Here is a 15,836-nt window from a genome sequence, read left to right as displayed (position 1 = left end):
GATTCATATCCAAGCAATGGAATGACAGTGTATAACACAACTCATTATTCCAATGAAGCCATTCAGCAAGGGTAAGGATTTTCAGGAAATCCCAGCAACAGCTTAGGGGGAGCAATAGAAGGATCAACTAGTCAGACACAACACCACATTGAAAATTCAAAGGACATAACAAGAACATATCTGTTGAGACAAAGGGGTTGATGTCAAGTCTATTCCTAGAGTCTAGTTCTTAAGTGATTCAGATGGTGGAGTAATGATTAGCAGGGCTACTGAGTATAAATGAGTATCTCTCTAGTTTTCTATCTTAGGAAGAAACTAAGAAAGTTACAGAAGCTCTGATAGATCCAGATTGATTGGGTGATTACAAAGCAAGATGAACTCAATCAGTCAACAAGCAGATTGTAGGGAAGCTGGTATCCAAACCAAATGACAGTATTATAATTGGTACAAGGATAACCAGAAGTCAAACTAGATGACAATGGCATTGTTACGAGGGACAAGGCCAAACTGGATACTAGGTTATTATCAAGAAGCAGTATCTAACAGATAGCACCAGTGACGAGACTTGAGGATATTACGACATATCAGGCACCTGATGCACATTACACTTGGAATTGGACTCTAGTAGATATGTACAAGTACACTCCTGGTTGGTGAGTCAAAAGAGGAAGTCAATGCAAAATAGTTCATGGACTTTGCAGTAGCAGATCAATTGAACTCTGTATATCTCTTCTTCACAAGCTCACTTCAGGTTGGTATGAACTAGTATACTACTCAAGCAATCGTCAAGGACATGGTATGGCACTCTAACCGAAGTTACAATTTAATGTGAACTAGTAGAGTCGTCATATTAATAACTCTCTTTATCACTAGGCACAAACCTATTAAGTTATATGTGCAGTGATATCATGATTTTGTTATATGTTGGTCTACTAACAAAAACTTGTGCAAGATTATTTGCTAAGTAATTACAGAATAGGTATGGAGGAGCGTGTTGGAAAGGGCAATTCTATTTGGATTTACTACAAGCATGCCAAAAGAATATTTCTTTTAGAAGATCAAGTAAACCAAAAGAATGATGGCAATACTAGTAAGTTAAGGATCTTTTGAAGATGTAAAATTTTGGAAGATTCTGAACATGCCAAGACTACTTACCAACAGAAACCACTAAAGCTTGATCAGTGCAACTCAGGTATAATGAAAAGCTATAGAAGTATGACGAGCTCACTCTTTTACTCAAATGCCAATAGACAACATGTAATGTTCTCAAGATGCCAATGTGCAAGGTTCCAAGTGGATCCTAGAGAATCCAATCGTATAGCTATTAACAAGATTATTAGATATCTTAAGGGACTACCAACTCTTGGAGTAAAGTACCCTAAAGATATTATGCTTAACATGTTTGGCTATATAGATACAGATTATGCAGGTTGTAAGAAAGACAGGAGAAGCATCTCTGAAGCTGTCAACCTAAGTGTTAGGAGAAGCATCTCAGGAAGCTTTCAACTTCATGGAAGAAGATTGATTTCTTGTTATGATAAGAAATAACTTCAAATCCAACAACTCTGTGGAATACTCTATGACAAGGCACCTTCACACCAGGCATCATTTATTTCGAGAGCATGTCTTTTTGTCAAAGAGTCACTTGCAGAAACACTTAAATCACTTGATAAAGTTAATTTTTCAAGATTGGTTTGTAAGTGTGGGATACCATTCATTGCACACTAGTTGGAAATCCTATCTGTAAGGAATTCTTAATATAAGTTCACAAGTATTAAATCCTCAATATTTAAAGGACTTGTGAATTTATCAGTAATCCAGTACCTCGTACTTAGTGCTACTATCTTGATTATCATGATTACAATGTCAAATACATTTGTGGTAGTTAAGTATTTTAGCATTAAGTTTGAATATTATTTTAATTGATTTAAATTATGACTGTAGACAATTCCATTCCATATCAGTCTCATAAGTTAAATTATATTAAAATAATATACAACATAGTTATTTGTATCGTGTATGAATAATTATGATACTTTTAGTATTAGTGATATTATTTAGAATTTTTGTTCTAAGTAACCAATGCTTATTTCTAAAATCACTGATATTGAAAGTTGAAGTATTTTCTAAATTATGTGTATAAGACTCTCAATATTTTATATGCTTAGAAAGTATTTCTAAAATTACTAATTATCAAGAGAGTGATTACCATATATAAGTCATATATCCTATTGTTGATTATTCAAGGATAATTATTAAAATATTTAAGTGCTAGTATCTAACTCATAGATATTTAGTATTTATTTTGGGTAGTTTGGATTATGGAAATTGAAGCAATTCAATGATTTTATTTGCTCCATAATTCAAACTAACTTAAAATAAATAAGTAGCATGATTAGTTGTTTGTGATTTCTTGACTTATATCAGTAAATGATATTTAGTTAAGAGTTTAACTATGAACTAATTGTTAAGTATTAGTATTTGTGACATTACTTAGAACTCCTCTAAGTAATCAATGCTTATCTTTAGTCACTTATACTAATATAGAAAGTGTAAAAAATTTTCTTAAGTACAACTATAGTTAGAATAATTTTTATACTTATTTGCAAATTTCTAAACACTTTGATAATAGATGCATTACTCAATGGATCAAAGTATATGGAACTTAGAATGATTTTATAAGATTACAAACAAGACAATGTTGGTTAATGTTACTTTATTTATCGAACCAGTATTGTTTGAGATACTACAGTTGTTAGGAGTTAACAATTGTATGATATATGAAATTGAATGTTGATGTCTTTTTGATTAATTTATTGATATCTTATTTTAATATTTAAAATAGGATGCAACATAATTATTGGTTTTTAAAGTACTTGACAAGTATCAGTCAATGATATATCGTTAATATTTTGTTGCAAATAATTGTGAGATTTTAAGTTCTAGTGGATTTATATGAGTTACTATATCTGACAGATTCACTACAATTTGAAATTAGCAGCATAGTCAGTCTTATGAAGATTATTTATCAACAAACAATGTTGTTGATTATAATTTTATAAAGATAGATTATGGAGCTTTTGACGTGAATGAGAATTGCTTAGACTTTACCCTAAGTGATCAATGCTTTTACAAAAACTCATTCATATTGAAAGACAAAATCTTTCTTTCTCTTCTTAATACTGCTAGGTCATCAGTATGTGTCTTATCAAATCATTTATCTTTTTAGGCATAAAAACAGACTTGTGTACTCGAACAATTTTAGGAGAATATCAAACTTCTTTCTACATTGGCGATTTCTTATTTCATTAAAATCTTTTGAAATCACTATTGTACATCAATTCTCTCAAAAGATTAAATGCATAATTTTCATTCATTATAGATCTTAAGTGCATTTTATCTCTATATTGCCATATGCACTGTGATACAGGTTCAGCCTCCAATGACATTCTTTCATTGATAAGTCATGAGGTTGAAACCCCACAACTTCTATCCCTGACTGTAAAGACAAACACAGAAACAGAATTAACTAACACTCTCTTACCACTAAAATGAAGTATGAATGAGTATGAGGGAGAAAGTGCCTTAGTGCACCATATAAGGAAGGTTCTGAAGTCAACCTAGCAGCTCTGTCTCCTACAAAGATGAGTAGTATCTAAAAAGAGACAACTGCTAGCCCCCATACATCTTCTAAAAAAGATGTAATGGCTGAAAAGGTACAAAAACAGTTACTAAATTCATCCTCTCAACAGGGTGCGTTTATTGAAATTCGCCTGTCGGCCAGGGTATCCGATGTAGTGTCACCACCTCAAATATAATCAATTCTTGATGCACAAGGGTAGGTTACACACACAGAGGAAAATTTGACAAAAATAAGAGTTTCGACCATTTTACGGTCAGATTCAATTGTTAAAGGTTCTTTAATGGACCAATTGCCTTTACAGGTGTTAGGAGATGATACTAATCCAATAGCCATATATCAGTGGTCAGTGTCTACCTCCCCAGGACTAATAAACCTGGATGTATCTGCGGATAGTGGATCTGACATAGGTGCAGATCGGCAACTTGTTGATAATGATTCAGATATTACCTGATGAGTCACAAGGAAATGTCTTCACATACATTAGAAGAAAACTTTGATCTTTATGCTAAATTCTTTGGATCATTGTTTACCTTCCCAGAGTTCAAATCTGGAACCCTAAAAGGGAAACTAGCAACTTGTAGATTATGACTCAGATTCATCTGACGAGTCTAACAAGGATGGGGATTTGCGAACTCCCATTGCACCACCTGTGACCTCCTTAAGGATGGCTAAGGTGATTTTCCTTGCAGGTACAGCTGGATTTTGGAGATATGAGAGGAGTGATACACTTATGAGAATGAGTGTAAACACGAGTGGAGAGAAGAGTGAAACACATGTGAGGTACATAAAATAGAATGACACACTCACAGTGAGGAAGAAAGAGAAACACCATATCTCATTCCCTATCCATAAACACTAGTTCTTGATACTTCGGGTCTTGAATCTGTTTATGATTGGAACCTAACTCTTAGGGACCTAACATTTACAGATTGGATTAGAATACTTCGGGACCTAACAAGTTGGGAGCTAACAATTGGTAACAATTGGTGATCTCATATTTGGGAGGTATAAGGAGTTGGGAAGATTGGTGAATATGATGATCAACAGTGAAGTCATTCTTGCAGCTTTTAAAGGGACATGGTTGATCAGACTCTGACTTGTTATTTCTTTTCCATCCAAGTAAAATATGAGAACTCCTTCAGACAACAACATACATTCATTCTCAAAGGGGGAGATAAAAGCTTATATAATAGTTTGGAGGATTCCTCAAGTAAGGGGGAGAAATAGCAGGAAGGAGGAAAAAGGTAAAGCACATGTATACTACACCACACCATTGTTTTTTGTAACTACGGATCCTATTGTACGGGAGAGGTGGTAAACACAAGGTGATTTCCTAGTGATTAGAAGAAGTGGTTTGGTTCATCACTATTCTTCATAAGGAGAAAAGCTGTTTTCTAAAAGGGGAGTACCATTAGTTCTTATCTGCAGATCCTATTATACGGGAGAGGTGGTAGACGAAGGTGATCTCCTTTAAGCAGTTGATTCTCATAGGGGGAGAAGCAAGAGAGATATGCACTTCTCAACAGGAAATGTGGTTGTACAAAAGATGTTGTTGATTACTTCAAGACTGAGAAGTATTATCTGGCAGAGATTTGAAGAATCAAGGAAATGAAGATGAAATAACTTGAAGATCAGTTCAGTGCTAGATGAACAAACATATTTCATTTTAGTTACTCAAGAAATCTGGAAATGCAGTATTTGATCCAGAAAACCAGTAACATTATTTACAAGTCCTGGTACATTACTTTTTCTAGTTGTTAGTTGAGTTATCCTCTATATTTAATTTGTTTGTTAGGTTTAACAATCAAATAGGGGGAGATTGTTGGTGAGACTGCGTAGCTGTATAAACAGTTACGTGATAACTCAACACGATAACAACACTAGAACATGACATGTTAATAATACTACGTCTACACAAGAAATCAGGAAGAATGAAGACAAGGCAAACACAAAGAATCAGAAGATTAGAAGAAGGCCTGAAGTCTATCAACAGGTCACTGAAAGAAGTTCATTAATATGATCATGCCTTAGTGAAGAACAAAGGTTAAAGACTTTCGGGGTTTCAGAAATGTTGAAGATTCAGTATACAAGTGCTACCGAAAGATTTCAGTGTATTGGCATTGATTGAAGATAGACAGTGTTTGAAGCCTAGAAATCTGAAGATTTGAAGATAGGGTATAGACAGAGGTTAATGAAGACATTGTCTAAAGTACCATAAAGGATTCCAGTGAAAGTACAGTTGTTTATTGACAGTCAGTGTCTGAAGCGATAAAGTTGAGGCAAGCTTAACAATTTAATCAAGGCCATAATACGAAGACCTGAATCGGGGTTAGTCATCTGTGAACCAGACCAGTTGCACTAGGCGTCAACAGCTCGTGAAAGGAATCTGGGTATTATTTATACAAGGATTGTTAAGTTGAGGAACGTACTTGGATTGAACGTCTATCTGTTAAAGTACGAGAAAAGGTCCGCAGGGTATACAACTAAACAGCTCAGGGGATTGGCGAAGCTCAAAGTTTAATTGTTAAATTAAATAACTTATTTAATGGACTTTAATATAATTTATTTAATAAACTTAAAATGATTTATTTTATAAACTTTAAATAACTTTATTTTATAAATCTAAATTAGTTTATTTATATAAGTTATATTTAAGTTTATTTTATAAATTAATTTAGTTACAATTTAAACTTAAATAAAAAGAAAAAAGAAAAAGAAAAAGAAACAAAAAAAACAAAACAAAAAGAAATGAAAAACAAAACAAAACAAAACAAAACAAAACAAAAAAAAAAGAAAAGAAAAAAAAAGAAAGAAAAAAAAAGAAAATGAAAATAAACAAAAACGTGTACAAAGTCAAGTTAATATTTTTGTTAAGGTCAGTACATTTAATGTACTTGTTGTAGTAGTAGTAAAGGTAAGTCGCCACAGGAAACAAGAACTATTCCCCCTCCTGGTCGCCATTGGTGTTTTGGGAAAATAAACCAAGTATAAGGATTGTACAAATAAAGCATTGTGGTCGCCAATCATTTTGTTGAATAATTCTAAGTACCAAAAGCTGCACTTGATCGCCATAGAGTTCTCTCTCCTCAGCCACACAATTTTATTGGATAAAGACTACACTTTGCAGCAGAAGATAATCAGCCATTCATTTTTCGGGGATTCATTTCTGTTCATCTTCTCTCCCAAGAGAGTAGTGAAATGGCAGCAAAGATTTACAGAGAAGCTCAAGCTTTTTCTATATCCATTTAACTTCTAACCGGAGTAACGTTATAATGCCCGATTTAATTCTTGTATATTTATAGGGGCATTATAATCGTTACCCGATAATTAAATCCTAGTACAAACAAAAGCTAGATAATTGTATAGGATTTGATTTGTAAATCTTTGTAAAAGCTAGGAACTTTATTGTTCTTAGACTGTAGCCGGTTAATTTATTTATTGGAGTGTAGGAACACCCCTCGAGGATTTATATACGAATATATATTTCCCGAATATCTTGTGTTCCTTGTTTTTATCGTTCCAAACACTATTCCTCTCAAGAACACGAAACCACTAACCGAGCACTAAATCTATATCCGCTAAAGATTCGAAAGAATTTTTAATTTAGTGATTAACTTATTCAATCCCCCCTTCTACGATAATTCGGGACCTAACAATTGGACTGAGTGAGATGGAAAATAGTTAAAGATCAGAGATTTATCAATTGAGGCAAGTATTCCTAACCTTTCTCCTAAAATACTGCAAATATTTCTTCGCTCCTATTCTAAGTTCAGAATAGTTAAATGTTTTTATATTTCGCTACAATTACTCTTATTTATGCGAGTACCTTTTTGATCTTGTTCCTTGATTATCGATTGATCTCTTGAGCAAGTACCCATTTATTCGGGTTATTTGCGAACCCTGAATCAGGATATTTTGAAATCAAAATGATTTGACATCAAAATACTCCACGGACTGGATGGTTACGATGAGGGCCAGTGATGAGCTGGACCCTAAGGGCCAGAGATGGCTGGTTCTTTGATTATTAGGCCATAGTTGCCTGGGTACCCCATATGTTCGTTGGGTCTATGCAGTTGGGTATAGCTCTGCACTATATCCTGACTGATTAGCAGGTTATAGTGCATATGTTGGTTTCTAGTGTCCAGTCTAATTTATTGTTGATCGCCATTAACGGAATTCCTTCTTGAATAGTTCATAATTACAAAATCAAATAAAGATTTGATTCAAAGGGATGAAACATTGAAACGTTCGTTGTTCTTTTACGGAAAAATGTGATTTATGATTAAAGGCCAATGAGGGCCGATGTTTTGTTCGCTCAACTGTTTAAATATATAAAGATGTTTTGAAATCATTCAACAATTGTTTCCATGAGTTTCTTTGATCTGATACCTGGAAACCATTTATAATACTTGCTGGGCATTTTTGGCTCACTCTTGTTTTGTGAACTCTTATTTCTTTCAGTATCAAATGAGGACAAAAGTGAATAGCTCTTAATAGACAACAAAAGTGGAGAGACTCCGGCTGAAGAAATTTGAAGGTGTCAGAGTGATCAATACGAGGAAATTAGTAATGAGGTAATGAAATTGTATTTAGACATTGTAATTTTAGAAGGTTAGATTCTTGTTTCATACCATAACCTGTAAGCGATCCAGAATAATGAGGAGTTGTCTGTATATTTGTCTTAATACACAGGTTTATATTGTTCAAAATTGTGTAGTGACACCCAATCCTGACCCCGGATTCGGGGGTGTTACAATGGGTTCCAATAAAAGCATGTTATAAAACAATATAAAAGTACTAGGGTTCAAAGACAAATCGAAAACGAGCATCCAAGTAACAACTATATTAAAGAAAACCAAAAGTATTCTTCTCCGTAGCCATCTCGTGCTCTCTTGGTCTTATTATTGCTCTCCTAGGCCTCCTTGTTGTTAAAAACATCTTTTTATTAGTATATATAGGCTCCAGGATGACCACGACTCTCAAAATCTTCAATTTCGACTAAAATCAGGATTCTGGGGCAGAAACAGGGCGCGTGCACACTGTTTTCGGCCGCGGCCGCGCTGGAATAGTGTTTTCAGCGGCGCAGGCGCGCTGGTTCTGTGGCGGCCGCGCCGACCTTCTGGAAAAATTCTGACATTTCTTCTTTTGGCCGTATCTTGAGTTCTACTCGTCAGAATTAGGCGATTCAACTGCTCACGCGAAGCTAACGAGATTCTCTACAACTTGAGAATGGCCTAGGATTACAATTCTAATCTCTTTTCAGCACATTTCTTTAAAAATCTTCTTTCTTCATTAAACTGATGCCATAAATGCACAAATACAAAAATACATCAAAAATACCAACAACTTGAGTCCAAAAAACCAACTTAAGCCTGAAATGAAGCGTTCCAAGTAGATATTAAATCTACTTATCACACCCCCAAACTTGAATTGATGTTTGTCCTCAAGCATAAACAGACTCAAATCTATTAAACAAACTTAATGCATGAATGCAACTACGTGAATGCAACTAAATGATAATGCAATCGATCCCCTCAAAATAACCATAACCAAATGAATAAGACAATGCCTCTAAGAATGCAATGACTCAAAACAGAGCTCGAAGAAAATCTCATAAACCAACTCACAAACCAGAAACGTGCGTGTGTGGATGCTTAACAGATATACTCTCGACACTAGATCAATAACCATAACTTATCTATCATCGAAAAAATCACAAGTTTATAAGCAGAATAGACAATAAACGCATAATGCTCATAACACCTTCATCCTACTAGAGTTATACAAGGATTCACGCTATTATTGAACACATAACAAATATGCTTATTTGATCGTGCAACGAATGAGGTCCCAAAAGACTTATACATTAATATCCATGTAGCGAGCGTTAGGTTAGCGGATCCCAGACTATGAAAAGCCTTAGGTCACTAGGCACAAAGTCCCCTAAGAACTTAATAACTCAAGTATTAAAGAGTTCACTCTTGATCAATTATGCATAAACATATACTTTTTTTCTTTTCTTTTTTTTCTTCAATGATTTCTGAATGAGTGTGTTTCGCTCCATCTCATTCAACCCTAGACTACTCATATAAATATGATCCAGCTACTAGCCATTTGACGCCTAGCCTTAAAACAACTAGCAATGAAATCCAAGCTTTTCTCTAGTTTAAAAATTCAGTGTTCTTTTGTCATTACGAGAATAGAAAAAATTCTAAATATAAACCAATGATTAAATCTCAACTAATAAACAAGCATAATTATGATCTAGATCAAAAGTAATCCTATAAGACTTTATGAAATTTTTTCTTCTGGCATGCAAATCAATTTTTTTTAGACTTAAACATTCCTCTATTCGTCATCACCACACTCAAATCAACATCAACTTATCAAATATCATAGTTCATCTTAAGGGATAATGCTAAATATGCATGCAAATGCAACTATATGAAATCACATAATAATCAAACAAATATGTACTATATGAACAATCATGTAACACTACGAATGAAATACAACTATATACAACAAGAATCTATATAAACTATATGGACACACACAAACTAATCATTATATTATCACCCCCAAACTTAAAATTTTCAATGTCCTCATTAAAGGTAATAATAAGGATTTCAGGCATACCTAGTCGTCAGAAAGATCACCCTCCTCGGGTGGAGGATCAGGTGGCCAATCAACCTCGACACCAGTGGCTCGTAAAATAGTGCCCAAATCCTGTGTCAAATATTCAGCAAAACGATGGTGAATGTCATGCATGGCCTCTATACGCCTAGTCACTCGCCTGTACTGCTCATCAACAACACCAGTCCTATCAAATACCTATTGCACATGAGAGGAACCCACTATAAGCACAGGAAGATCCGTCCAGCCACTCTCTATATCATCAAAAATATATCCCAACCCCTTATCATGGGGTGCACCTAAGAATGAATAACTCAAGTGATCTGGCAGTTGGTTGAGCTCAAGTGTGAGAGCTTCTTTAATAGATGGTTCAAAATGCTCCTGAGAAATTTTCAGCTCTGCTAACCCAAAGGAATCGAATGGCATATCCAACTTCCTCTTCCACGGAGGTGCATTTAAAACCTGCATTTGCTCTGCTCCTTCTTCATCTTCAATAACTGATTCCCCTATTAAGGATCTCTCTAAGGTATCTGACTTTGGCAATTGCTCAGGCTTTGAATTCATGACAGAGTCGACCCACTCTACTTTAAAGCACTCCTCTTTAGATGTGGGTAACATTATTACCTTGAACACATTAAAAGTGACCTTTTGATCGTGAACCTTCATCGTAAGCTCTCCTTTTTATACATCGATCATAGTTCGGCCAGTAGCTAAGAATGGTCTCCCTAAGATAATGGGAATCTTCTTATCCTCCTCAAAGTCAAGAATTACAAAGTCAGCAGGAAAGATAAGTTTGTCCACCTCAACCAACACATCCTCCACAATGCCTCGTGGATATGTAATAGAACGATCGGCCAACTGCAAGGACATATATGTCGGCTTCAGATCAGGTAGACCAAGCTTCTTGAAGATATACAAGGGCATCAGATTGATGCTAACTCCCAAATCACATAAACACTTGTCGAACGATAAGTTTTCGATAGTGCAAGGAATAATGAAGCTTCCAGGATCTTTAAGCTTCAGAGGCAACTTCTGTTGCAGCACATCACTGTATTCCTCTGTTAGAGCAACGGTCTCTAAGTCATCGAGCTTTAATTTCCGAGAGAGAATACCTTTCATAAATTTTGCATAGCTAGGCATCTGTTCAAGAGCTTCAGCGAAATGTATGTTTATGTGAAGTTTCTTGAAAACTTCAAAAAACTTAGCAAATTGCTTATCCAACTTCTACTTTTGCAACCTTTTATGAAAAGGAGGTGGAGGATAGAACTGTTTTTCCCCTGTATTACCCTCAGGAGGAGTGTTGACAATATCTTTCTTCCTTGTTTCTACCTCAGCATCCTTCAGCACCACTGTTTCAGCTATAATCTCATTTTCTGGAATTGGTAAGGATGCAGACGCACCTTCATTCTGGACAGAATTTTCAGAATCTTCATCTTGCTGAATTTAGGGGCTCGGGACCTTTACAGACCTCAAGGTGATGGAATTCACCTATTCTTCAACTTCCCTCTTTCCTGGATTGGCTTCTGTATCACTAGGAAGAGTTCCTGGTGGTCGATTTAATAAGGCGTTAGCAATTTGCCCTATTTGGTTCTCCAGAGTCTTGATAGAAACATCATGGCTTTGGCATATAAAAGCCTGGTTTTTGTACATAAGCCTCAACTCCTCCAATTCATATTTTTCATTCAAAGATAGACTTGCACTTCCATGAGTTTGTTGTTGAAGTTAGAGTTATTGTCTTGGTACAAATTATTGCTGAAAACCAGGAGGATTGAATTGCTTGTTTCCAAACTGCTGGAACGGATGTTGCATCGCATTCTAATTGTTGCTCCAACTGAAGGCAGGATAATCCCAGTTGTCAGGATGATAAGTGTCTAGAACTGGTTGCTGCAATCTTTGAAAGTTGCTCACAAATTGAGCTGATTTACTAGATATAGCGCATTGTTCTGTCGCATGCAAGCCTACATATAGCTCAAAATCTCTGGTTATCTGATTAACACCATAGTTAGCCAGAGAATAGATCTTCATAGACAATGCCTTTAGTTGAGCAATGATAGCCGTAGTTTTATCCACTTCAACAACTCCTGCTACCTTGCCCTGGAGCAATCTCTGGGTTGGATACTGATATTCATTAGTAGCCATCAGTTCAATTAGATCATAAGCTTCCTCATAGCTCTTTGCCCATAATACTCCACGTGATGCTGCATCAAGCATGGGTCTAGACTGAGCTCCCAACCCATTATAAAAACAATTGATGATCATCTAATCAGGCATGCCATGATGAGGACACTTCCTAAGCATCTCCTTATAGCGCTCCCAAGCTTCACATAGAGTTTCTCCCGATTGCTGCGCAAATTAAGTAAGAGCATTCTTGAGTGCAGCTATCTTCACCGAGAAGAATTTAATAAGAAACTTCTGAGCAAGATCCTCCCAAGTAGTGATAGAACCTGCTGGTAGAGAATGTAACCAACACTTAGCTTTATCCCTCAGAGAGAATGGGAAAAGCCTCAGTTTTATAGCATCTTCAGAAACACCATTGAACCTGAAGGTGTCGCAGATCTCTATGAAATCCCTAATGTGCGTATTGGGATCTTCCGTTGGAGCACCCCCAAAGTGAACTGAATTCTGTACCATCTGAATTATGCCAGGCTTGATCTCAAAGGTATTAGCTATGATAGCTGGCCTGACAATGCTAGATTGAATGTCATTGATCTTGGGTTGAGAAAAATCCATCAAGGCTTTCGTGCGTGCTGCTGGATCTCCCATTGTAATGAGTACCTGAAACACAACAAGTAAACTGTGAAAGTAAAAGAGTCTGAGTCAGTGAACTTTAACGACCACTGATGACAAGCACATAAACTAAAAATTAACACTGAGTCCCCGACAGCGGTGCCAAAAACTTGTTAGGGCAAAAACACATGCTAAAATTCATGCAAGTATACGTGTTCGCAAGTAGTATAAGATATAAATCAGATTCATTCCCACAAAGATTAGTTTAGGTTAATTTCAATTTATGCACCTATGCAACAATGTAGGGTTATCGCTCAATGCTAAGACAAATAACAAATTGGGTTTTGATTAAACTAAGAGATTATACTAAATAGCATTAACTAAGAGAATTGAGGTTGAATTACTTATATGAGACAAACATGGGATTCTAACTTCATTACTACTTCATTCAAAGTCATTGTTCTTAACCTTAGTATGTAATGGTGATGACACTAATCAGATAACAGGAAACTAGTAAATGTCAACTGTCGTTATACGAATACCCTACTACCAGACATCCACAAAAGAGATAGAAGCTGAATAGACACCAATTATGTTGAGATCCTATATGTCTATAGAATTTGATAACATAAAGGTTTAATGCGCAAGTTATCTATCTTGATTATATAGGGCAAGTAAGATGGGTAAAATTACCTACGAATCATGTATAATAAATACATGAACCTATGCTAGCATGAAAAGTTCTAAATCTCTATATTCACTATCACTTCAATAGAGATTAACACGCTATCTTATATGTTAACTACGCATATAAGACGAATAAGCACAACCAATACTAGGATATCAAGAAATCACCATACACCAAGATATTGAAAAAATTAACTATAGAAATCCATAAGTAAATCCGTTAGAACCCCACGATAATGATTTGCCCATAACTGAACTCATCGTCACCATGGATTCCAATGAAAGCATGATATAAAACAATATAAGAGTACTAAGGTTCAAAGACAAATCGAAAACGAGCATCCAGGTATCAACTATATTAAAGAAAACCAAAAGTATTCTTCTTCGTAGTCGTCTCGTTCTCTCTAGGTCTTCTTATTGCTCTCCCGGGCCTCCTTGTTGTTAAAAATATCTTTTTATTGGTATATATAGGCTCCAGGATGACCAGGACTCTCAAAATCTTCAATTTCGACTAAAATCAGGATTTTGGGCAGAAACCGGGCGCGTGCGCGCTATTTTCGGCCACGGCCGCACCGACCTTCTGGAAAAATTCTGATATTTCTTCTTTTGGCCGTATCTTGAGTTTTGCTAGTCAGAATTAGGCGGTTTAATTTTCCACGCGAAGCTAACGAGATTCTCTACAACTTGAGAAGCCTAGGCTTAAAATTTTGATCTATTTTCAGCATATTTCTTTAAAAAGCTTCTTTCTTCATTTAACTGATGCCTGAAATGCACAAACACAAAAATACATCAAAAATACCAACAACTTAAGTCCAAAACACCAACTTCAGCATGAAATAAAGTGTTCCAAGTAGATATAAAATCCACTTATCAGGAAGAAGAGAGCAGTTAATTGCAATAGAGAAAGATAAAAGCTAAAATGAACTTGAAATGAGGCTTTTATGTATTCTCAGATAAAAAGGGATAAAAAATTAAAGATAAAAAATTAAAGACCCATTGAAAATTGCCCAAAATAACCATTTAAAAGTTAAACAAACATTTAAAATTCTGTCAATCATCCGTCGTGATATACTTACAGACCGTAAGTATATCCGATGGATAATGTTCAGAACTTTAACGACTAAGATGTAGACAATTCGACGAATGAGAATAAAGTAATAATCCGTCGGGTTTAAAATAATCCAAAAAAGTAATTGATTTTTACCAAGCTATTCTATTTCGACGGATGATCAAACTCGATGGATAAGGAACATCCATCGAGATATAAAATTTGACTTAGCCAAATTTTCATCCAAAACAGAAAAATCAATTAAGTTTCTCGCTGCATTTTAACTTGCAAAATTGTCAAAAATAATTTAAGAATAATTAATCATACCTGACTCACTTAACAACCTAGTTAAGGTGAATTCATCAAGTGGCTTGGTAAAGATATATACAAGTTGCTTCTCACTTGGAAGAAAATGAAGTTCCACAATACCATTCATTACATGTTCCCTAATGAAGTGGTACTTGATGTCTATGTGCTTTATTCTTGAATGTTGTACTGGATTTTCAGTGATGGCAATTGCACTAGTGTTATCACAGAAAATAGGAATCTTGTACACTTGCAGACCATAGTCCAACAATTGGTTTTTCATCCATAGAATTTGTGCACAGCAACTGCCAGCAGCAATATATTCAGCCTTAGTTGTAGAAGTAGAGACTGCATTTTACTTTTTACTGAACCAGGATACTAGCTTATTTCCTAGAAATTGACAGGTTCCTGTAGTGCTTTTTCTATCAAACTTGCACCCTGCATAGTCTGCATCTGAGTAACCAGTTAGATCAAAACCATAATCTCTAGGGTACCAAATGTCAAGTTTTGGTGTTCCCTTGAGATATCTGAAAATTCTCTTTATAGCTATTAAATGAGATTCTCTAGGATCAGCCTGAAATCTAGCACAAAGACAAGTAGCAAATATTATATCTGGCCTACTAGCTGTTAAATATAAAAGTGAGCCAACCATGCCTCTATAGCTTGAGATATCCACAGACTTTTCAACAGTGTTTAATTCAAGTTTAGTTGCAGTTGCCATGGGAGTTTTTACAGATATGCAATCCATTAGATCAAACTTCTTTAAAATATCATAAATATATTTGGTTT

General features: G+C 35.3%; 1 non-coding gene across 1 annotated transcript; it reads left to right on the top strand.

Annotated features, from left to right (window-relative positions):
- Positions 1–12,548: 12,548 nt before the first annotated feature.
- Positions 12,549–12,655, top strand: LOC141669921 (small nucleolar RNA R71). Its single transcript, XR_012554170.1, has one exon. It is a non-coding gene; the product is annotated as a small nucleolar RNA R71 (small nucleolar RNA).
- The last annotated feature ends 3,181 nt before the right edge of the window (positions 12,656–15,836 follow it).

Source organism: Apium graveolens, chromosome 6 (assembly GCF_009905375.1).
Source record: "Apium graveolens cultivar Ventura chromosome 6, ASM990537v1, whole genome shotgun sequence".
In the NCBI taxonomy this organism is placed as follows: Eukaryota; Viridiplantae; Streptophyta; class Magnoliopsida; order Apiales; family Apiaceae; genus Apium; species Apium graveolens.
Note: the sequence above shows the minus strand (reverse complement) of the source record. Positions and strands in the feature narration are given on the sequence as shown.